The sequence below is a fragment of the Rattus norvegicus genome, chromosome 6 (genome assembly GCF_036323735.1).
Source record: "Rattus norvegicus strain BN/NHsdMcwi chromosome 6, GRCr8, whole genome shotgun sequence".
NCBI lineage: Eukaryota > Metazoa > Chordata > Mammalia > Rodentia > Muridae > Rattus > Rattus norvegicus.
The window spans coordinates 144040380-144065685 of NC_086024.1; the positions used below are offsets into that span (position 1 = coordinate 144040380).

Consider the following 25306-nt stretch of genomic DNA (forward strand, 5'->3'; position numbering starts at 1 on the left):
TGAGTCTTCTTACTATGCTGGGGCTTACACCAACCCAACACTTAGCTTCTGGCAACCTGGTGGGAAGGTGCAAGAGCTTCCAAGGCTACCACTGGTGGTTGAGTAGAAGCAACACTATTGAACCAACATCATTCTCAGGCGAATTTCCTCAAATAGCACGTGGGTACCACAGCACGTTGATTCAGCTGTGAGTGAGGGATGGTCCTGTGTGGAACGCAGGTCCTTAGCACAGAAGTTAAAGTCATCAGTGACTGTAAGAGAATATCTTCAGACTTGGCTGATAGCTCATCCACTCCCTATCTTGCCTCTCCTGGCCACATAGGTGCCTGGCTTCAAGACCCATGTTAGCAGTGCGATGTTAGGCCTTGATTTTCAACTTAATGAGATTTAGAATTGCCCAGGAGATCTACCTCTGGGTGGGTATGTTGGTGAGGATGTTTCCAAAAAGAATTTAGCTGATCAGGGAAGGCACCATGAACAGAGATAACCATATGTCATGGGCTAAAAGTCCAGGACAGAATAAGAAGAGAGTGTGAAGACGCAGTGTGATAACTCAATTCGCACTCCTACCATCATGTCTTCCCTGCCGTGATGGAATGTAATCCCCAAACTGTGAACCCAAATCAACCTTTACTTCCTTAAGCTGCTCTTTGAAGTGTTTTGTCATAGGACTGCAAGAGTAATACAGACAGCACCCTGCACTCAACTCCTTGCTGAACCTGTCTGTGTGGTCCTTCAAGGCCACATCAGTTTTCAGATTGCTATTTTATAATAGAGAGTTCACTGAATGAGTGTCTGCCATTTCTGTGTTGTCAGGAGAAGGATTCATGAGAGCAAGGAAACAACTTTATAACATTCAACAAAACTAGGAAGAACAAAGAAACGCTGCAGCTAGGCATTACCCAGCACTGGGCTGGTAGGAGTCCATCCTGAGTGTAGACCCTTGAACTGTGTGCCTAGAACATCTGACTGTCTGTTGATCACTGGGTTGGTCTTCAGTGTTCGGCCTTCTGTGCAGTGAAGCTTCTCTTAGCCTGCTTCATTCATTCATCCATCCATCCATCCATCCATCCATTCATCTGTCTGTCCATCCATCCCTCTGTCCAACCATCCATGTGTCCATCCATTTATCTGTCCATTTGTCCATCCATTCACTCTTCACTTATTTGTTCACCAAGGCTTTATTTGAATCTGTGTTGTGCTGGACCCAACAGTGTCTCATGTAACCAGGACCTGTGTATCCTCTGCAGATACAGCCTGGACCTCCCTGGGCAAGGTATAGTGATCATTTTGAAATTTTGGGTTTTTTAAAAACTAGAAATATAATAAAAATATTTTTATATTATTAGCCCATCCATAGAAGCTGACTATGATTTGCCTCAGGCTCTAGTAGAGTCATGATTTTGCCAACTGCAGATAGTTTCTGCAATTGTGTGACATTTGGAATTCTAGGAAATTCTCAGAGGGTATATAAATGCTAGAGCCCCAACAGGGTTTTTTTGTGGTTGTGTTGTTGGTTGTTGGTTGGTTACTGTTGGTCATGGTTTGATAAGTAGTTGTGCACAAAAGAGGAGGAGGAGGAAGAAGAATAATAAGAATAAGAAATTAGATGTCATGACTGTGAAGATCAAGAAGGCTTGAATTCTTTGTTAGTTCTTTTCTCTTTCTGTGAATGGATATCATTTTTTGTCATTAATGGTGTAGGTTTAGGCTACAGAGATATGAACAATTTTGTTCTTGGTCCATCCCACCCCACCCCTGTGCCAGCATGACCACCTTGATGAGCAGGTCATCTCCGTGGCCAGAGCTATAGTTTAAAACTCTCCATTTCCCACTAGAGACTGGACCATCCTGCTTAAGTTCTTCAGAAAGATGATGTGCCTTTGGTGTAGAGAGGGAATTGTGAGGAGAGCTCTCCCCTCAAGTCCACTGCCCTGACATAGCAGAAGCAGCTCATGTTAATTCACTGATGCAATGGGTCTGGTATCAGAAATTGAAGTCTCTGGTACAGGATAGTCCTGCCTCATATGCCACCTTTGCATTTGACTATGCAGCTGAGAGAACACACATGGTATCTAGATGCCCCCCCCCCCAATCAGGGAGAGTCAGTGAGTAGCATTCTGGAGCATTGGCCTCCCCTGTGGCAGGCATGTCAGTGGTGCTCCCAGTCTATGCATTTGAAGTGATAATTCATTCACACTGGTTTGCTCTCTCAGTCTGCCCATGTCCTCTAGCCTGGACTTTCACATCTGGCCCTCTAGCCGAATCAGTGCTGGTTTGTACAGCACAGCCTCCTTCTCCTGATCATTCTGGGGCAAGTGCTGGACTCCTGCACTTCCACTTGGCTGAGAGGGAATTTTCATCCCAGTGGGCATTCCAATTTTTTTGAACAGCTAGCTATTCAAAGCAAAGGAAGCCTTTCATGAGCTGTAATCTGTCTGCGTGCTTGGCAGCCCACCCGTCGAGCCTGCTTTGAGGTAACTTCCCCTGTCCTGAGCTCACTGCTCCACACCAAAAGTGGCTCATCACTTTGAACAGCTGGGGCTTGAGTTAGGCATGAAAACGTATTGAGATAGTCCCACCGTGCATCCTGCTCCAGATCTGAGTGGCTCCATAGGTCAGGAGGCTTCTAAACTCCAGCTTAACATTGTCAAAGGAAAAATGAAGCAAGAGAGCATGGAAAGGTTTCAGATAGTCACAGAGTCACTGAGTCCCCGAAGTTGCACACGGTGCTATGAGTGCAGATGATGACCAGATTCACCCCAGACCAGTGGGGCAGGCTGGAAGAGCTAACGGAAACACAGCACTTCCTAGCAGACTTCACAGCTTCTCTTTAATCAGTAATCAGCCATGCCCTATTCTAGCCCTGTGAGCCTATCAGTCCTTTTCAGCTCTGACTCTCCAAAGCTCAGAGAGGTTGTGTCCTACTTCTAGCAGGAGTGATCTCCAGTAGCCAATAGCAAGCTTTGGACTATTAAGTATTAGCTCCAAGATGGCTGTGTATATTCTCTCTCTCTCTCTCTCTCTCTCTCTCTCTCTCTCTCTCTCTCTCTCTCTCTCTCTCTCTGTGTGTGTGTGTGTGTGTGTGTGTGTGTGTGTGTGTGTGTGTGTGTGAAACCCAGGGCTTTACACATTCTTGACATGTGCTCTCACTGAGCTGCACCCCAGTTCCCATGTAACTTTAAAACCATTTTCTCTTGGGTATAAAGGGCCAACTGCACTGGATTCTTCCTTTTCAAGTCACAGGGCTACTACTAGCATCAGAAAGTGCCATTGGGCAGGCAGTAACAGATGATTCCCTTATGCCTCACACATAAGGTGGGCTTCCCCCTCAGGGTCAAGCCAGCACAGTCCTCTCCAACTTGAGCATGTGTGTTTCTTCCAGATTCTCTGCATTGGCTCTTTCCAGTGCCCAGGCCTAGTGAAGAAGAAACCCAGCCAACCCTCTAAAAAAATATTTCATCTTCATTTCCTGATAAATAGGCTGGGGTTGGTTTCCTAAAGCTAATGTTGCCACTCACTAGCTTTGAACATTCCTTATCCATTGTTTTAGTTCCAAATTCCTGATGTTCATGCCTGGGGCCCACAGCAAAGTACTTACCAGGAAGCATGGCCCTTGGGGGTAGAGAGAGCATACCGGAGCTTCAAAAGGCACTGAGGTAGTCCCAGGAAGGCTTCCTGGAGAAAGTAGCCTCATCTGAGTTTGGAAGGGTGAAGTGAGACTGTCCAAGTCCTGGATCTTGGTCTGGTATGAGAGGGGAAAGTGGGACAGCCTTCAACCACAGGGAGATATGTGCAAGATCAGACATGGAAGAGTCCCTACTGTGGGCAAGAAGATCAGACATGGAAGAATCCCTGCTGTGAGCAAGAGAACTGCATGACCAGGCTGAGAGTGGGGGTGAGACAGGGAGAGGTGGGAGCAGAGAGTGACCCGAACTTCTTCACTCCTATAAACCTGAAAATTTCAAAGAGAGCCAGAAGCCTTTGAAGAGTCTCACGTGCTGTTTCATGTGCCCTGACTTTTATGTAGACCTGCACTGAGTTCAGAGTAAAGGGTCTCAGAAGTGCGTTTCTCAGCAGCCGCTATGGTAGAGGTTCAGGTGGGCAGTGTTTGGAAGAGAGAAGCAGGGTGGCTCCCCAGCTGGGAGGAGCTGCAGCAGGCTCTGGTTTGGGAAGTCCTATGGATGGAAACACAGTCTCATGATCCTGCCTCACATCACCTGGGAACTCAGAAAGATTTAGCTGAGCCAACCTCAGTCTTTCTAAATGTCTTGAGGTGAGGTTCCCTTTCCTGGCAACTGCAACCTTCATTTAGGAGCAGGACTGAGGCTGGGTGATAAAAAAAAAAAGTAAGTGTCTATGGAGAAAAGACTGTGGGAAGATGTTGAGCTGAGACATTAAGTTGCTTTGCATTTATTATAATGAGAGGTATTTGACTGGTCTGGGTGCTGTGACACCAACCTAGATATCATGAAAGAGGGAATATCAATTGAGCAACTGTCTCTAGCAGATTGGCCAGTAGACATGTCTGTGCAACATTCTCTTAATGGATGTGGGAACACGCATGTGGACAATAGCATCTCTGGGCAGATGTTCCAGGGGTTTTTAAAAAAGCAAACTGAGCAAGCCAGTAATCAGCATTCCTCCAAGGACTCTGGTTCAGTTCCTGCCTCTAGGTTCCTGCCTTCATTCCCTATCCTGAATTCCTTAAGTGATGAACTATGTATGATCTAGTCAGGCAAATCAAATAAACCTCCCGCAGAGCTGCTTCTGGCCATGGCCTTTATTGTCGTGATAGAAAGCAAACAAGACAATTTGATTTGGGGTTACAGAGAATCCACATCAAAATCATGCTAACACCTACTGTAAAAGCAACTAAACGCCCCCATAAAAGCTCACAGATGCCAATGGAATAGATAATAATAACATAGCTTTTCCCGAGTTAAAAAGGAATTATCATGTTATATGCAGATTCTGGTTACGTCATTCAAAACTCCCAGCATGCAGTCAGAAGTTACTAAATCCATTAAGGGGAGAGGGGAAGGGGGAAGGAAACTGAGAGAGCTAGGGGGAAGGAGAGAGAGAGAGAGGGAGGGAGGGAGAGAGAGAGAGAGAAAGAGAGAGAGAGAGAGAGAGAATGAACTGTGGATAAATAGACATAGACCCAGGACCTTAAAAGGGACAAACAGTAGAGGAGGCTGGTGTGTGGAGAACTTGGCAGTAAATATAAAACACCAGTCGAGTTTAGAGAGAACATGTGTACAGTGAAACACACTAGATCAACTAAACAGCAGCCTGGAGACCTCAGAGGGAGACTTCGAACAGGAACCCAGATCACAAGAACAGAGGGGAAGGGGAGGAAAAGGAACAGCTAACAAAGTGAGTGGGGTGGTGTGAAGTGCTCTGACACACCTGCTTCCCAGAGACTAGAGCAACACACTGCACGTGCACGCACACCGGCACACATACACACACACGCACACGCACCGTCAAAATATTTCAGTGAATAAAAGAAACCCAGAGGGCCTCATTCAGGATCAATATAGAGAGAAACAAACTGCTAAACTCCAACCTGGCAAACAGCCATGGAGGAGGGGCCACCACTCCCAGAAGATGACATGGCAGCAGCTGGTTCCCTCATCACCAGAAATGACAACCATCCAGAACGCCCGAAGAAGAGACTCTGGGTAAGAGGAGAGTTGGGGAGACAGGAGAATGACGTGAGTATAGCAGGGAAGAGTGGAGGGATCAGAAGAGTGAGGGGTGGGTAGGAGGACAGGGGACTGGACCCTAGTGGGAGACAAGTGGAGTAAGAGTGGACAGGAGGAGAGTGAGTGATTGGGGAAAGTAGGGGAATGTAAGGAGGAGGGGCAGAAGGAGCACAGGGGACAGGAGGAACAGGAGGAGCATGAGGAATAGGAGGAGCTCAGGGGACAGGAGGAATGCAGGAGTCAGCGCTGATCTCATGGGTGCTAGGAAGAAGCTTCAACAGGAGTGTGGAAGGAATTTAAGAGTTTTCCAGGTTCTCAGGCAGGAGAAGCTGAGGACTGCCACACCTGCAAAGACTCTTCAAAAGCAAGGAGGAGGAGAAAGGAGAGGGAAACACAAGCAACTTCAGACTTCAGAAAAGTAAAACTAAACGTGTACAATTTTGCATAGAAGTAACCCTCAATGCTTCAGGAACTTAAAGTGCATTTCCAGACTATTGGTTTATGTGCCAGTGATAGCAGAGTAAACGTGTGAGCATGTGAGGAAGAAGAGAAAGAGGGAGAAGGAGGAGGAGGAGAAGGGAGAAAGGAGAAGGGAGAAAGGAGAAGGGAGAAGGAAGCAGGAAGCAGAAAGCAACAATTCTGAGAAATAGTTCTCTAAATTGTGCCAGTGAGATGGCCCGGTGAGTAAAACTACCCACTGTCAAGCCTGAGGACCTGAATTCGGCCCCCAGAAGCCACATCATGGAAAATGACAGCTTATTCCTGCTAATCGATCTCTTCCCCTTCCCCTGTCCCTTTTGTCCCCGCCCACTTTTATACACACATGCATGTGTGCATGCATGTGCATGAGTACACATACACACAATGTTGGACCCCACATAAGTGTGCATCTGGCTGTTTTTAAAGTAATTTTTAAATTGAAGTAGGCAGTCACCTACAGTCTTAGCCTGAATTTTCGTTTTATTACAAAACAACAGTGGGACAGGGAGGTGAACTGCACAGACTCTTAAGTTTATGTTATTACAAAGTCAGTGTTACTACCTGGTTTTAACATCTGCCTGATAGTGTATGAGAATTTTTGTTTTTCAGGAATGAATGTTGATATACTTACAGGTCGAACCTTGTCTAAGTGGTTCAGAGTAACAAAGTTACACATGTTTAAAAATAAAAAACGCAGAGTGAAGCATATGAGGTGTTAGCTAACCTTTGGGAAACTGGATGGAGCGTAGAAGAGATTCTAAAGACACGTCCTTACAAGTTCTTTTGTGAATGTCCAAATAAAATTTCCTCTTTGAAAATAGAAATAGGAAAGGGAAACAGTTCTAACCCAGTGACAGAAAACCAAAGCTAACCTAAACCAGTTTGTGCCTGGTGGCAAGGTCAGGGTTGCACACATGAATGGAGTAGGGGGGCCATCATCACTCACTGTGCCAGAGTCTCCTGGAAACTCTGGCTCATTACTCAATGCCCACCAAAGCCAAGTCAGCTCACTGAGAACGTAAGAGCAGAGCTTTGAAGGCATCTGTCTCGGGGCTTTACTGCTGTGAACAGACACACTGACCAATGCAAGTCTTATAAAGGATAACCTCTAATTGGGACTGACTTACAGGTTCAGAGGTTCAGTCCATTATCATCAAGTCAGGAGAGCATGGCAGAGTCCAGGCAGGCATGGTTCAGGAGGAGCTGAGAGTTCTACATCTTCATCTGAAGGCTGCTAGCAGAAGACTGATTTCCAGGCAGCTAGGAGTAGGGTCTTAAAGCCCACGCCCACAGTGATACACCTACTCCAACAAGGCCACACCTACTCCAACAAGGCCACACCCACTCCAACAAGGCCACACCCACTCCGACAAGGCACACTTTCAAATAGTGCCACTCCCTGGGCTGAGCATATAGAAACCATTACAGCATCTCTGTGAACCCCAGACAAGTTGAGCAGATCTTAGAATGCTTCGGATTGGAACCTGAGGCTCAGGGGCTACTGTTCTGTCGTTTCCCAGGTGGCTATGGCGTGACATGATGCTCAGTGTGATCAACTCACTTCTATTCAGAGCTCGCTGGGCAGATCCGTGTGCTCTGTATGTCTCCAAATGGCTCCATAGCACCTTGCCCCGCCCCGTCCTGACATACAACCTATGATATCTTCAATCTTGTCGCAGTAATTCATTGCTGGTTGGGATACCCTAACCCCATTACACGGCTGCATGCTTAGCCTCCTGGTGAGGCTGCAGCTCTGATGCATGGTACAAAACGTTGGGGTAGAATTAGAACCTTGGAATGATACTTTATCTACAAGCCTTTATCGAAATGCAGTTTAGACCCAATTTTACAGCAAACACTCCTTGCCAGTGAGGGTGTCTACATGCATAAATAGCCTCTGGGGGTCCTCTTGGATGGCTTTGGGTGAGGGAAGAATGGTTTCCTCTGCCAGGGATGAGATGGTGGAGCAGGTCTGTTTCTGGCAGTATTGCTTATAATATATATATATTTTCATTTTGCTCTCAAGCAGAGCAAATAGATTTTTGTGAGTGAGTGACCTCACGGATTAGCTGTGTTATTTGTGACTTGCTGAAGCAATCAGTTGAAATATTGAAAATGTTTTCCCAACTCAAGCTGGTTCCAATGCCTTGGCAGCAACATGGTGCCATCCAGCTGATGAATAGTCAGCACACAGCCTCTGCAGCTGGGACGGAAAGGTTGGCCTTCCCCTAAATGCTTCTCTACAGCGAGCTGCTGTTGAAGGCAGTGGGCAACGGTTCCTCTTGCCAGTTGTGCCCACACTTAGCAGTGGATACAACTTTCCTCACTAGCTCTGCCCACCATTTTCACTAAGCTTCCAGGTCTGAAGAGTCACTGCAGGCAACTCCAGGGATGCAGGACCATGTCTATATCCTGACTGCTCACTGGGCATGGGGAGTGAGGAGAAACTTAAACCTGTGCTCCCCACCCACCATCTCTTCTCCACCCTATTGCGCTCTCTCTTTCTCTCTCTCTCTCTCTTACACACACACACACACACACACATGCACACACATGTGTATACACATGAACACACATGTAAACATATGCACACACAACACACATGCACAAACAACACCACAGACATACACATACACATATATGTGCACACACAACACACATGCACACACACACACACACACATGCACAGAGGCGTGCACAGTAGCTTACGGAGAAAGAGTTTGCTTTGGCTCTGGCTTTGATGCTATCTATCACAGATGTGGCAAGAGCATGGAGGGACAAGTCCCATTGCATCTTCAATAGAGGAGAGAAAAGTAAAAGCTGGTACTTAGCTCAATTTCTCCTTTTTCCTTTTTTCGTTCAGTCTGGGACCCCAGCTCACATTCTTCCCTTTTCACTTAACCCTGGGAAGGCCCTCATAGGTACACTCAGAGGTTTGTCTCCTTCATGATTCTGAATCCAGTCAATCTGACAGCAAAGGTTAACCACGGCAACCCCGTCCTGCAGATTTTAGAATGAAAAGCTTTTATTGAGATGTTACACCTGGAATGGCAGACAGTTGAACTGACAGATACCATATTCTAAGCAAATTTATCCTGTGTTATATATGTGTGTGTGTGTGTGTGTGTGTGTGTGTGTGTCTGTGTGTGTGTGTCTGTGTGTGTGTGTCTGTGTGTGTGTCTGTGTGTGTGTCTGTCTGTGTGTGTCTGTGTGTCTGTGTGTGTGTCTGTGTGTGTGTCTGTGTGTGTGTGTCTGTGTGTCTGTGTGTGTGTGTCTGTGTGTATGTGTGTGTATCTGTGTGTGTGTGTGTGTGTGTGTGTGTGCGCGCGCACGCGCCTACCTGAGGTCTTTAAGGTACTTGAATACCTACCCGGGACATGCAAATAAAATAAATGTCTCTGAACCTCTGATTCTTTGTACTTACTTTGCATTCCAATGGTAGAATCCCCTTCCTCCTCTCCTTCTGGTCTCTCCTCACCTCTCCTCCCTTCACCCCGCCTGCCCTTTCTCCTCAGAGGAGAGACCTGCCATGGATATCAACCCACTTTGACATATCAAGTTGTGAGTAGGACTAGGTGTATCTTCTCCTATTGAGACTAGATGAGGCAGCCTGGTAAGAGGAAAGGGACACAAAGGAAGGCAACGGCATCAGCGACAGCTTCTGCTCCTGTTGTTAGGGGTCCCGTATGAAGACAAAGCTGCAGATCTGTTACATATGTGCAGAGGACCTAAGTCCATCCCATGCATGCTCTCTGGTTGGTGGTTCAGTCTCTGTGCACCCATACAGGCCCAGGATGGATGATTCTGTAGGTTTTCTTGTTGTGTCCTTGACCTCTCTGGCTCTTTCGGTCCTTCTTCCCCCTCTTCTACCTGATTCCCTAAGCTGTACCTAATGTTTGGCTGTGGGTCTCAGCATTGGTCTTATCAGTTGTCAGATGAAGCCTCTCAGGAGACAGTTATGCTAGGCTCCTGTCTGCAAGAAGTGGAACAGAGTATTATTTTTTTTCTTTTTTTTTTCTTTCTTTTCTTTTTTTTTTTTATTAACTTGAGTATTTCTTATATACATTTCAAGTGTTATTCCCTTTCCCGGTTTCCGGACAAACATCACCCTCCCCCCTCCCCTTCCTTATGGGTGTTCCCCTCCCAAACCTCCCCCCATTGCCACCCTCCCCGCATAGTCTAGTTCACTGGGGGTTCAGTCTTAGCAGGACCCAGGGCTTCCCCTTCCACTGGTGCTCTTACTAGGATATTCATTGCTACCTATGGGGACAGAGTCCAGGGTCAGTCCATGTATAGTCTTTAGGTAGTGGCTTAGTCCCTGGAAGCTCTGGTTGCTTGACATTGTTGTACTTTTGGGGTCTCGAGCACCTTCAAGCTCTTCCAGTTCTTTCTCTGATTCCTTCAACGGGGGACCTATTCTCAGTTCAGTGGTTTGCTGCTGGCATTTGCCTCTGTATTTGCTGTATTCTGGCTGTGTCTCTCAGGAGCGATCTACATCCGGCTCCTGTCGGTCTGCACTTCTTTGCTTCATCCATCTTGTCTAATTGGGTGGCTGTATATGTATGGGCCACCTGTGGGGCAGGCTCTGAATGGGTGTTCCTTCAGTCTCTGTTTTAATCTTTGCCTCTCCCTTCCCTGCCAAGGGTATTCTTTTTCCTCATTTAAAGAAGGAGTGAAGCATTCACATTTTGATCATCCGTCTTGAGTTTCCTTTGTTCTAGGGATCTAGGGTAATTCAAGCATTTGGGCTAATAGCCACTTATCAATGAGTGCATACCATGTATGTCTTTCTGTGAGTGGGTTAGCTCACTCAGGATGATATTTTCCAGTTCCAACCATTTGCCTACGAATTTCATAAACTCGTTGTTTTTGATAGCTGAGTAATATTCCATTGTGTAGATGTACCATATTTTCTGTATCCATTCCTCTGGAACAGAGTATTATTAATAGTGTCAGGGCGCTCTCTCTCTCTCTCTCTCTCTCTCTCTCTCTCTCTCTCTCTCTCTCTCTCTCTCCATGGGTTTCAAGTTGGGTCAGCCATTGTTTGGCCATTCCCTCGATTTCTGCTCCATTTTTATCTCTGTACATCTTGTAGGCAGGACAAATTGTGGGTTGAAAGTTTTGTGACTGGGTTGGTGTCCCCATCTCTCCATTGTAAGTCTTGCCTGGTTACAGAGGGTGGCTGTTTCAGGTTGCCTATCCCCTATTGTTGGGAATCTTAGCTAGGGTCACCCTCATAGATTGCTGGGAATTTTCATTGCCTTAGGTTTCTAGTCCATCTCAGAGATGCCCCCTACCGACTCCAATTCTCTCTTCCACTCTTCTCACCACACTTGATTCCTCCTCTGCCCATCCCCAACCCCTCTCCCATCCAGTCCCTTCCCTCCCCCCACCTCTGAATTCTATTCTATTCCCCCATCTCAGTGAGATTCAAGCATCCTCCCTTGAGCCCTCTTTGTTACTTGTCTTCTTTTGGTCTATGGATTATAGCATAGATATCCTGCACTTTGTGGCTAATATCTACTTATAAGTGAGTACATACCATATTTGTCTTTCTGGGTCTGGGATGATATTTTCAGGTTCCACTCATTTGCCTGCAGATTTCATGATGCCATTGGTTTTTAACAACTGAGTAATATTCCATTGTTTAAATGTACCACATTTTCTTTATCCATTCTTCAGTTGAGGGTTGAGGGATATCTAGGTCTGTCTATTACAAATAAAGCTGACATGATTATAGTTGAGCATATGTCCTTGTGTTATAGTGGAACATATTTTGGACATATGCTCAGGAGTGGTATAGCTAGACCTTGAGGTGAAACTATTCCTAATTTTCTTAGAAACTGCAAAATTTATTTCCAAAGTGGTTGTACAATTTTGCACTGTTACCAGCAATGGAAAACTGTTCCCCTTGCTCCACATCCTTGCCAGCATTAGCTATCATTTGAGTTTCTTAACTTAGCCATTCTGACAGGTGTAGGAAGGAATCTCATAGTTATTTTGATTTGCATTTCTCTGCTGACTAAGGATGTTGAACATTTCTCAGCCATTATAGAGTCCTCTACCAAGAATTCTGTTTAGATCTATACCCCATTTTTAATTGGATCTTTAATTTGTTGATGTCTAATTTCTTGAGTTCTTTATATATTTTGGATATTAGCTCTCTGTCAGATGTAGGTCTTCCCAATCTGTTGATTCCAGTTTTGTCTTATTAACAGTGTTATTTGCCTTACAGAGGCTTTCAGCTTCATGAGGTCCCATTTATTAATTGTTGATCATAGTGCCTGAGATCTTGGTGTTCTGTTCAGGAAGTTGCTTCCTATGCCAATGCATTCAAGGCTATTCACCACGTAAGTGTCCATGGGTACATGGGTTTACTTCTGAGTCTTTGATTTGATTCCATTGATCAACTTCTCTGTTTTTATGCCAATACCATGTGCTTTTTATTACTATTGCTCTGTAGTATAGTTTGAAACCAGGGATGGGATACCTCAAGAAGATCATTTATTGTATAGGATTGTTTTAGCTATCCTGAGTTTTTTTTTTCTTTTTTTTTCTTTTTTTTTCCATTTGAGTATTGTTCTTTCAAGGTACGTAAAGAATTGTGTTGGAATTTTAATGGGAATTGCATTGAGTCTACTGAGTGCTTTTGGTAAGATGACCATTTTTACTATGTTAATACTGATTCATAAGTATGAAAAACTTCTGATATCTTCTTCAATTTCTTTCTTCAAAGACTTGAAGTTCATGCCATATAAGTCTTTCATTTGCTTAGTTAGAGTTAAACAAAGATATGTTATATTATCTATAGCTAATGTGAAGGATGATAGTTCCCAAATTTCTTTCTCACCCTTATTATTTGTATAAAGGAAGGCTACTGATTCTATTTTTTTAAATTTTTATTATATATTTCTTTACTTACATTTCAAAGGTTATTCCCCTTCCCAGTTCCCTGTCCACAAGCCTCCATTTCCTCCCCTCCCCCTTCCCCATACAGGTATTCCCCCTATACATACCCCATATTGCCCTTCCCCATATTCCCCTGCACTGGGGGGCCAACCTTGGCAAGACCAAGGGCTTTCCCTTCCACTGGTGCCCCAACCAGGCTATTCTCTGCTACATATGCAGTTGGAGCCCTGGGTCATCCTTTCAGTAGTAGTTTAGTCCCTGGAAGCTCTGGTTGGTTGGCATTGTTGTTTTTATGGAGTTGCAAGCTCCTTCAACTTTTTCAATACTTCCTCTAATTCCCCCCAAGGGGGTCCTATTCTCAGTTCGCTGGTTTCCTGCTAGCATTGACCTCTGTATTGGACGTGATCTGGGTGTGTCTCTCAGGAGAGATCTATATCCAGTCCCTTTCCACATGCATTTTTTAGCTTCATCAATCTTATCTAGCTTTGGTGGCTGTATATATATATATATATATATATATATATATATATATATATATATATATATATATATATACATATATATATATATGCCATTCCTTGAGTCACTGCTCTAAACTTTGCTTCCATATCCCCTCTTATGAATATTTCCCCCTTTTAAGAAGGAGTGGGAGCATCTACATTTTGGTCATCCTTCTTCTTGAGCTTCCTGTGGTCTGTAGATTGCATCTTGGGTAATTTGAGCTTTTTGGCTAATATCCACTTATCAATGAGTGCATACCAAGTCTGTTTTTCTGTGATTGAGTAACCTCACTCAGGATGATATTTTCTAGTTCATTCCATTTGCCTATGAGTTTCATGAAGTCATTATTTTTGATAGCTGAGTAGTACTCCATTGTGTAGATATACCACATTTTTTTCAATCCATTCCACTGTTGAAGGGCATCTGGGTTCTTTCCAGCTTCTGGCTATTATAAATAAGGCTGCTATGAACATAGTGGAGCATGTGTCTTTGTTTTATGTCGGAGCATCTTTTGGGTATATGCCCAAGAGAGGTATAGCTGGGTCCTCAGGTAGTGTAATGTTCAATTTTCTGAGGAACCTCCAGACTGATTTCCAGAGTGGTTGTACCAGTTTTCAATCCTACCAACAATGGAGGAGTGGTCCTCTTTCTCCACATCCTCGACAGCATCTGCTGTCACCTGAGTTTTTATCTTAGCCATTCTGACTGGTGTGAGGTGGAATCTCAGGGTTGTTTTGATTTGCATTTCCCTGATGACTAGGGATGCTGAACATTTCTTTAGGTACTTTTTGGCCATTCGATAATCCACAGCTGAGAATGCTTTGTTTAGGTCTGTACTCCATTTTTTAATAGGGTGATTTGGCTCTCTGGAGTCTTAACTTCTTGAGTTCTTTGTATATTTTGGATATTAGCCCTCTATCAGATGTGGGATTGGTAAAGATCTTTTCCCAATCTGTTGGTTGCCATTTTGTCCTAATGACAGTCTTTTTCTTTACAAAAGCTTTGCAGTTTTATGAGGTCGCATTTGTAAATTCTTATCTTAGAGAAGAAGCCATTGGTGTTTTGTTCAGGAAATTTTCCCCAGTGCCCATGTATTTGAGACTCTTCCCCACTTTTTCTTCTATTAGTTTGAGTGTATCTGGTTTGATGTGGAGGTTCTTGATCCACTTGGACTTAAGCTTTGTACAAGGTGATAAGAATGGATCGATTTGCATTCTTCTATATGCTGACCTCCAGTTGAACCAGCACCATTTTTTGAAAAAGCTATCTTTCTTCGACTGGATGGTTTTAGCTCCTTTGTTAAAGATCAAGTGGCTATAGGTGTGTGGGTTCATTTCTGGGTCTTCAGTTCTGTTCCACTGATCTACCTGCCTTTGTTTCCATACCAAAACCATACAGTTTTTATCACTATTGCTCTGTAATACTGCTTGAAGTCAGGGATGGTGATTCCCCCAGAAGTTCTTTTGTTGTTGAGTATAGTTTTCGCTATCCTGGGTTTTTTGTTATTCCAAATGAATTTGCAAATTGCTCTTTCTATGTCTATAAAGAAATGAGTAGGAATTTTGATGGGGATTGCATTGAATCTGTAGATTGCTTTTGGGAAAATGGCCATCTTTACTATATTAATCCTGCCAATCCATGAGCATGGAAGATCTTTCCATCTTCTGAGGTCTTCCTCAATTTCTTTCTTCAGAGATTTGAAGTTCTTGTCATATAGATCTTTCACTTGCTTGGTTAAAGTCACACCAGGATACTTTATGTTATTTGGGACTATTGTGAAGGGTGTCATTTCCTTAATTTCTTTCTCAGCCTGTTTATCCTTTGAGTAGAGGAAGGCTACTGATTTGTTTGAGCTAATTTTATACACCAACACTTTGTTGAAGTTGTTTATCAGGTTAAGTAGTTCTCTGGTGGAACTTTTAGGGTCGGTTAAGTACACTATCATCTGCAAATAGTGATATTTTGATTTCTTCCCTTCCAGTTTGTATCCTTTGACCACCTTTCGCTGTCTGATTGCTCTGGCTAGGACTTCGAGTACTATATTGAGTAAGTAGGGAGAGAGTGGGCAGCCTGTCTAGTTCCTGATTTTAGTGGGATTGCTTCAAGTTTCTCTCCACTTAGTTTGATGTTAGCTACTGGTTTACTGTATATTGCTTTTACTAAGTTTAAATATGGGCCTTGAATTCCTGATCTTTCCAAGACTTTTACCATGAAGGGGTGTTGAATTTTGTCAAATGTTTTCTCTAATGAAATGACCTTGTGGTTCTTATCTTTGAGTTTATTTATATAGTGGATTACATTGATGGATTTTCATATATTGAACCATCCCTGCATCCCTGGGATGAAGCCTACTTGATCATGATGAATGATCGTTTTGATGTGTTCTTGGATTCGGTTTGCAAGAATTTTATTGAGTATTTTGTGTCAGTATTCATAAGGGAAATTGGTCTGAAGTCCTCTTTCTTTGTCAGGTCTTTGTATGGTTTTGGTGTAAGAGTAATTGTGGTTCCATAGAAGGAATTTGGTATGCTCCATCTGTTTCAATTTTGTGGAATATTTTGGACAGTATTGGTATGAGGAATTCTATGAAGGTCTGATAGAATTCTGCACTGAACCCATCTCGACCTGGGCTCTTTTTGGTTGGGAGACTTTTAATAACTGCTTCTATTTCATTAGGAGTTATGGGGTTGTATAGATGATTTATTTGTTCCTGATTTAACTTTGGTACCTGGTATCTGTCTAGAAAAGTGTCCATCTCCTCCGGATTTTCAAGTTTTGTTGAATATAGGCTTTTGTAGTAGGATCTGATGATTTTTTTTTTAATTTCTTCAGATTCTGTTGTTATGTCTCCCTTTTCATTTCTGATTTTCTTAATTTGGATACACTCTCTGTGACCTCTGGTTAGTCTAGCTAAGGGTTTATCTATCTTCTTGATTTTCTCAAAGACCAACTCCTGCTTTTGTTGATTCTTTGTATAGTCCTTTTTGTTTCTACTTGGTTGATTTCACCTCTGAGTTTGATTATTTCCTGACTTCTACTCTTGAGTTTATTTATTTCTTTTTGTTCTAGAGCTTTAAGGTGTGCTGGCAAGCTGCTGCATATGTTCTCTCCTATTTCTTTTTTCAGGCACTCAGAGCTATGAGTTTTCCTCTTAGTACTGCTTTCATTGTGTTCCATAAATTTGGAAGTGTTGTATCTTCATTTTCATTAAATTCTAAGAAGCCTTTAATTCCTTTATTTCTTCTTGACCAAGTTGTCATTGAGTAGAGCATTGTTCAACTTCCATGTATATGTGGGCTTTCTGTCATTATTGTTGTTATTGAAGACCTGTCTTAGTGCGTGGTGATCTGATAGGATGCATGGGATTATTTCTATCTTCCTGTATCTGTTGAGGCCTGTTTTGTGACCAGTTATTTGGTCAATTTTGTAGAAGGTTCCATGAGGTGCTGAGAAGAAGGATGGAATGTTCTATAAATATCTGTTAAATCCAATTGGTTCATAACTTCTGTTAGTTTCTCTACATCTCTGTTTAATTTCTGTTTCCATGATCTGTCCAATGATGAAAGTGTGGTGTTGAAATCTCCTACTATTATTGTGTGAGGTGCAATGTGTGCTTTGAGCTTTAGTAAGGTTTCTTTTATGAATGTAGGTGCCCTTGCATTTGGAGCATAGATATTTAGGATTGAGAGTTTATCTTGGTGGATTTTTCCTTTGATGAATATGAAGTGTCCTTCCTTATCTTTTATAATGACTCTTGTTTGAAAGTCAATTTTATTTGATATTAGAATGGCAACTCCAGCTTGTTCCTTCGGGCCATTTGCTTGGAAAATTGTTTTCCAGCCATTTACTCTGAGGTAGTGTCTGTCTTTGTCTCTGAGGTGTGTTTCCTGCATGCAGCAAAATGCTGGGTCCTCTTTACATATCCAGTCTGTTAATCTATGTCTTTTTATTGGGAAATTGAGTCTGCTGATGTTGAGAGATATTAAGGAATAGTGATTGTCGCTTCCTGTTATTTTCATTGTTAGAGGTTGAATTATGTTTGTTTTTCTTTCGGTTTCATTGCAAGGAAATTATATTCTTGCTTTCTGTACAGTGTATTTTCTCTCCTTCTGTTGGAGTTTTCCATCTATTAACCTTTGTAGGGCTGGATTTGTAGAAAGATATTGCATAAATTTGGTTTTGTCATGGAATATCTTGTCTTCTCCATCTATATTAATTGAAAGTTTTGCTGGATACAGTAACTTGGGCTGGCATTTGTGTTCTCTTAGGGTCTGCATGACATCTGTCTAGGATCTTCTGGCTTTCATAGTCTCTGGTGAGAAGTCTGGTGTAATTCTTATAGGTCTGCCTTTATATGTCACTTGACCTTTTCCCCTTACTGCTTTTAATATTCTTTCTTTGTTTTGTGCATTTGGTGTTTTAACTATTATGTGACAAGAGGAATTTCTCTTCTGGTCCAATCTATTTGGAGTTCTTGTATGTTTATGGGCGTCTCTTTCTTTAGGTTATGGAAGTTTTCTTCTATAATTTTGTTGAATATATTTACTGACCCCTTAAGTTGGGAGTCTTCACTTTCTTCTATACTTATTATTCTTAAGTTTGATCTCATTGTGTCCTGGATTTCCTGTATGTTTTGGGCTAGGAGCTTTTTGCATTTTACATTATCTTTGACAGTTGTGTCAATGTTTTCTATGGTACCTTCTGCCCCTGAGATTCTCTCTTCTATCTATTGTATTCTGTTTGTGATGCTTGTGTCTACAGCTCCTTGTCTCTTCCTTTGGTTTTCTACATCCAGGGTTGTCTCCCTCTGTGCTTTCTTTATTGTTTCTGTTTCCATTTTCAATTCCTTCACCTGTTTGGTTGTGTTTTCCTGTAATTCTTTCAGTGATTTTTTGTGTTTCCTCTCTAAGGGCTTCTACTTGTTTACTTGTGCTTTCCTGTATTTCTCTAAGGGAGTTCTTCATGTCTTTCTTAAAGTCCTCCATCGTTATCAAAAAATGTGATTTCAAATCTAAACCTTGCTTTTCTGGTGGGTTTTTTTTTTGTTTTTTGTTTTTGGTTTGTTTTGTTTTGTTTTGTTTTGTTTTTGGTGGGAGTACTGGGCTCTGATGATGCCAACTAGTCTTGGTTTCTGTTGATTATGTTCCTACACTTGCCTCTAGCCATTGGGTTATCTCTGGTGTTTGCTTGTCTTGCTGTTTCTGGGAGTGGCTTGACCCTGCTGTAGGCCTCTGTGTCAGCACTCGTGTAGAACTGTTTTCCTGTTTTCTTTCAGTCTTTCCTGAGAACAGGTGCTCTTCTCTCAGCTGTGGCAGAGCTCCTGGAGACTGTCTTCCAGCTCTAGGCATGGGCAGGAATCAAAGGGTCCTGCCCCTGATTGCTCATATAGGTCCTTGCACTCCTTGGGCACAGTTGGCACTATGTGATTCCCTCTTGGGTCTGGACTGTGGGCAGAGGGTATTCTCCTCTGACTTCTCAGGAGTATCCACACTTTTGAGGTTCCAGCTCTCTCCCCCACAGGATTTTTGTGCAGGGAGCTGTTTGGCCTGATCAGTTTGGTCCTGGACGCAGATCAGAACCGTGGGTACCGGTGGCTGTCTGTTCCTATATCCCTCTGTCCAGAGGCACTGTACAGTTTCCCCTTGTACCAGGGATGTGGGCTGAGGTGTGCAGAGGTGGCAGTCTGTCCTGTGACCTCGGGATGTCTGCACTCCTGGGTGGTCTGCTCTCTTCCCCACGGGATTTTGGTGCAGGGAACTGTGGGATGGTATCAGTTCACTTCTGGGCAAAGCCTGATTCTTTTAGTTAATTTTGTATCCATACATTTTGCTCTAGGTGTTTTGAGCTATAGGGGTTCTCTTGTAGAATTTTTTAGGTCATTTATAGTGTACTATCTTATACTAATAAGTGATACTTCAACTTCTTCCCTTCCAATTTGTATCCCCTTAATCTCCTTATTGCTTATTGAGGTCTTATTGCTCAAGCTAAGATTTCAAGTACTATATTGAATAGATAGAGAATAGATATCCTCGTCTTATCCCTGATTCTAGTGGAATTGCTTTAATTTTATCTCCATTTAATTTGCTTTGACAATTGGCTTTCTGTATATTGCTTTTATTGTGTTTAGGTATGGACCTTGTATCCCTAATCTCCCCCAAGTCTTTTATCATGATGAATGTTACATTTTGTCAAATACACTTTTTCAGCATCTAGTGAGGTTATCAAGTAGGTTTATTTTCTTTCAATTTGTTTATATGGTGGATTATATTGATGTATTTTCATATGTTGAACTACCCTACATCCCTAGGATGAAGCCTACTTGATTATGATTGATAATGTTTTTGATGTGTTCTTGGATTCAGTGTGTGAGTGTTTTTTGAGTATTTTGCATCAATGTTCATAAGGGAAATTGGTCTGAATTTCTCTTTCTTTGTTCAGTCTTTGTATGGGTTAGGCATCAGGGTAACTATGGCCTCATAGAATGAATTTGGCAACGTTCCTTCTTTTTCTATTTTGTGGAATCATTTGAAGAATATTGGTATTAACTCTTCTTTGATAGTCAGAATTCTGCACAAAACTATCTAACCATGAGCTATTCTTTTTGGGAGACTTTTAATGACTACTTCTATTCCCTTAGGAGTTATAGGTCTATTTAAATTGTTTACCTGTTCTTGATTTAACTTCGGTAAATGGTATCCCTATCAAGAAAATAACCTGTTTCATTCAGATGGTCCAACTTTGTGGAGTAAGGTTTTTGAAGTAAGACACTGATTCTTTGGATTTCCTTGTTTTCTGTTATTATGTTATTATGTTCCCTTTCCATTTCTGATTTTGTTGGATACATTCTCTCTCTCTCTCTCTCTCTCTCTCTCTCTCTCTCTCTCCCTCCTCTCTCTCTCCTCTCTCTCTCTCCCTCCCTCCCTCCCTCCCTCCCTCCCTCCCTCCCTCCCTCCCTCTCCCCCTTCTTTCTCTGTTTTTTAGTTGGTTTAGTTAAGGGGTTCGTCTATCTTGGTGATTTTTCTCAAAGAACCAACTCTTGGTTTTGGTTGATTCTTTGTTTTATTCTCTTTGTTTTTAAGTGATTGGTTTCATCCCTGAGTTTGACTATTTCCTGCTGTCTACTCCTCTTGGGTATGATTTCTTCTTTTGTTCTTGAATGTTTAGGAGTGCTGATAAGTATGTTAAGTTGCTAGTATGAGATCTCTCTAGTTTCTTTACCAAGTTACTTAATGTTATGAACTTTCCTCTTAGCCCTACTTTCATTATGTCTCATAAGTTTGAGTATGTTGCACCTTTATTTTGATTGAATTCTAGAAAGTCTTAAATTATTTTCTTTATTCCTTCCTTGACTCAGTGATCATTGAGTGGAGAGTTTTTCAGTTTCCAGGAATATGTAGGATTTCTGTTGTTTTTGTTGTTGTTGAAGTCCAGTTTTAATGCATGGTGGTCTGATAAGATAGAGGGTGTTATTTCTATGTTCTTGTATCTCTCAAGAGTTGAGACTTGCTTTTGTGACTGAGTATGTGGTTAGTTTTGGTGAAGGTTCTGTGAGGTATTGAGAAGAAAATATAACCTTTTGTGTTTGAGTGGAATGTTCTGTTGATGTTCATTAGGTCCATTTGATTCATAATGTCTGTTAGTTTCATTATTTATTTAGTTTCTGTCTAGATGACCTGTCCATTGCTAAAAGGAGAGTGTTGAAGTATCCCACTATTAATGTGTGATTTAAGCTTTAGTGATGTTTCTTTTATGAATGTGGGTGCCCTTGAGTTTGAAGTATATTCAGACTTGAGATGTCAGCTTTGTGAATTTTTTCCTTTGATGAATATGAAGTGTCCTTCCTTATGTCTTTTGATTAATTTTGGTTGAAAGTCTATTTTAGTAGACATTAGAATGCCTATTCAAGCTTGTTTCTTGGGTTCATTTGCTTGGAAAATCTTTTTCTAGCTCTTTATTCTGAGGTAATGTCTATCTTTGATGCTGAGGTATGATTCTTGTGTTTAGCAGAATGAAGGATCTTGTTTTTGTATCCATTCTGTTAACTTATGTCTTCATTACAGAATTGAGTTTAATGATATTGAGAGATATTAATGATGAATGATTGTTAATTACTGTTATTTTGTTGTTGGTGGTATGTGTTTGTCAATGTCTCTCTGCATATGTGTGTGTGTTTGTACTTCCTTTGTCTTGGGTTTTCTGTTGTGTAGTTATTGCCTGTGTTTTCTTGGGTGTAGTTATTAACCATCTTGAGTTGGCATTTTTCTTCTAGTATCTTCTGTAGGGTTGTATTTGTGGATTGATATTGATTTGGTTTTGTCACAGAATATCTTGTTTTCTCCATCTATGGTGATTGAAAGTTTTGCTGCATATAATAGTTTAGACTCTATATGTGGTCTCTTAGAGACTACAATACATCTTCCCAGGCCCTTCTGGCTTTTAGAGTCTCTTTTGAGAAATCAGGTGTAATTCTGATGGGTCTGCCTTTGTTACTTGGCCTTTTTCCCTTGAAGATTTTAATATTCTTCGTTTGTTCTGTACTTTTAGTGTTATATTATAATGTGGTGGAAGGATTTTTTCTGGTTCAATCTATTTGGTATTCTGTAAGCTTCTTGTATGTTTATATGTATCTCTTTCTTTAGGTTGGAATTTTTTTCTTCTATGATTTTGTTGAAAATATTTTCTGGGCTGTGGAGCTAGGAATCTTCTCTTTCTTCTATTTCTATTATTCTTGTGTTTGGTCTTTTCATCATGTCCCAGACTTTCTGGATTTTTTTGTCAGGAACTTTTTAGATTTACCATTTTCTTTGACTGATGTATTGATTTCTTGTATCTTATCTTCCATGATGGAGATTTTGTTTTCCATGTCTTGTAGTCTGTTGGTGATGCTTATGTTTGTAGCTTCTATTCTCTTACCTGTGTAAGAGAAACTGAGGGAATCCATCTCCAGGATTCCCTCAGTTTGTGTTTTCTTTATTGTTTCTATTTCCATTTATAGGTATTGAACATTTTATTCATTTCCTATCATTATTGTATTTTCCTCTATTCCTTCAAGGGATGTTATTCATTTCCCCGCTATCAACTTCATGAGATTAGATTTAAAGTCATTTTCTTGTGCTTCAACTGTGTGAGGATACCCAGGGCTTTCTGTAATAGGATAGCTGCGCTCTGGTGGTTCCATATTGCCATGGCTCTTGTTCATTGTGCTCTTATGCTAGCCTTTAACCATCCAGTTGTCCTTGGTACCTGCATGCCTCTGGGAATGCAGGCAGAGTTGTGGGCCAGAAAAATCAATTATTCCTTGTTTTTAATAAGCTTTACTTTTTTAAAGTGAAGTTTTAGTTTTGCAGAAAAAATGAGCAGTAGTTACAGGGAGTTTCCGGGGACCCTGTCTCTCCCACCCCAAACCCTGTAACCATTCTTCTTGTTAAATCTGTCTGCATTAGTGTGTGCATGACTGAGGTACCTGAGAAGATTCTGCCTGCTCATTCATACTGACACTGCAGACCCATTTGGTGTTGAACTTTTCGTGAAACTTTATAAATAAATAATGGCATATGTCTACTAGTATAGTGTCATACAGAATAGTGCCATTGCCCTAGGAATATCTGTGCTCCTCCTGTCTGCTCCTCCCTTCCCTTAGCCCTTGGCAACCAGTGTTCTTTTCACTATCTCCCCAGCTTGTCCTTCCCAGAATGTCAAGTTGCAGTCACACAGCTTGCCACCTTTGCAGAATAGCTTCTGTCACCTAGAACTATGCATTTAAGGCATCCACCTCTGAGTCTTAGCAAGGCTCGACAGCTCATTTCTTCTTACTGTCAAGTACCCTCCCATTGTCCAGAAGGACCACAATTTATCTGTTCCCTTACTGAAGTACATTTTTGCTGCTTCCAGTTTTTGGCAATTAAAAATAAAGCTTCTATAATCATCTGTAAACATATAATTTTCAACTTCTTTGGGCAGGAACCAAAGAATGTGGATTCTAAATTGTTTTATAGGAGTGCCTTTGGTTGCATGAGAAACTGCCAAGCAGTATTCCAAAGTGTCTACACATTTCTGTCACCCTATCCCACCTCTCAGAATGGTGAGCAAGTATTCCTCTAGCCATTCTTTTCTCTTTCTTTGATTATTTGTCTTTGCTATGGAAGTTGTGTTTTGTTTTAGCTTAATACTCTTCTCCAGTAATTTAGAGAGTTCACCAATGCTAAAACATAGTAAAGACCACACATCTTCAGTCATAGACCCCAAGCACTTGGCATACTCTCTGGTCCTAGAAGAGCTCTTCACAATACCTCCCATCACCTACCTGCCTCACATAGCTTCATGCTCCCACTCTGGTGTCTTTCTCAGCCCAAGTATCTGGAAACTCAGAACCAGATGCCATTTGCAACAGTATGTCCAGGAAGAAGCATGGGGCATGCTCAAGGGATGATGGTTGAAGACTGCCTAAAAAATGCAATGATGAAGAAGTGTGCTGTTGATTCCAATACTTTTAATGCAAAAAGCCTTAGTCAGTTTGCACTGAAATTTGCATTGGAAGAGCCAATTACACAGTGAAATTGGAGGAGAATCTTATTATGCTCTTCTAGCCCTTGTGCTACCTGTTTACTTTAATGTCTAGAGATAAATGATAGGGAGACCAATTTCCATTTTCCTAAACACCAGGCAGGACCTTGGGCCTCCCTTCCCGTCACTTTTATTGAACATAGCAGTTCACCCCAGACCCAGGCGTTGAAAATTGGAAAGATAAACATTGTATTTTAAATTACTCCAGGCAACCAGGCAGACTGGAAAAAAAAATCATTTGAACAAATTGAAAACTGAAATGTTGATATCAGATATTAAATTAATGTAAGTGAGATTGAAACAATATCTAATTAAAATAATTTGAAAAATGACTTAGAAATTGAAGCTGACATTGGCTTTTACCAGCCTGTCATTATTATCTCGGAAGGGCTGAGCTGCGGCTCACTGACGCCTGCCTCCCCATGACACCCGCCTCCCCGCAGATTCACCAGAGACCCTCACATAAAAGTTTCATTCATTTGCTGCTTATACTGTCCCAGAACCTGAAGCATAAGCGCTGACAAATTGACCTTTCTGTTCCAAGGAGAGTGGCAGCAGAGAGTTCTGGCATCCATGCCTGGCTTTCCACATTGTTGTGTGTTCCATGCCCCCATTTACATGGGGTGTTTGAAATATCAAGCTTGGAAATACACAACCGTGAGCCTAGAACCACCCCAGTGTGGGGCTGTAGGGGAGGGGGTGGGTGTCAACAGACTTGGTCAGGGTTTCCTGTGAGGCTGGAAGTGGGAGTGGGAATAAGCCTGAGGCAGGAGGTAGTCTTATTAAAGAGTTGGTCCATACTCTACAGATGACAGGACCATGTCCCCTCAAAGACACACATGTAGCAGTTTCTGGGGGGGGGGGTAGTTTCCAACCACCGTGAGCGGCAGCTTTCAGTCTGTTATCACAGTTGTCTTGTGACTGAAAGGAACTGAGACAGCATTTGTCATATGGACAGTCACTGACCTGGACCTGGGGACTATTTTCCTGTGAGCCTCAGGTAAGGCTCTGTGGCCATTTGCTCCCTACAGGGACTGGAGTGAGTTCATAGAAGATACAAAGGCCTAAACCATTTCCTACCCACAACCACTCAGATGCAAGGCACCCTGGCCTCTTCCAGACCACCCCAGTTGCAAGAGCAC

General features: G+C 42.1%; 1 protein-coding gene and 1 long non-coding RNA gene across 5 annotated transcripts in view; one reads left to right on the forward strand and one right to left on the reverse strand.

The window, feature by feature from the left end:
* Ptprn2 (protein tyrosine phosphatase, receptor type N2) overlaps positions 1-25306 on the forward strand; it is a 752006-nt gene that overhangs the window by 457812 nt on the left and 268888 nt on the right. The window lies entirely within an intron of this gene.
* On the reverse strand, positions 3007-24194 carry LOC134479491 (uncharacterized). Its single transcript, XR_010052869.1, has 2 exons — positions 23905-24194; positions 3007-9191 (listed from the first exon to the last, which is right to left on the reverse strand). It is a non-coding gene; the product is annotated as an uncharacterized LOC134479491 (long non-coding RNA).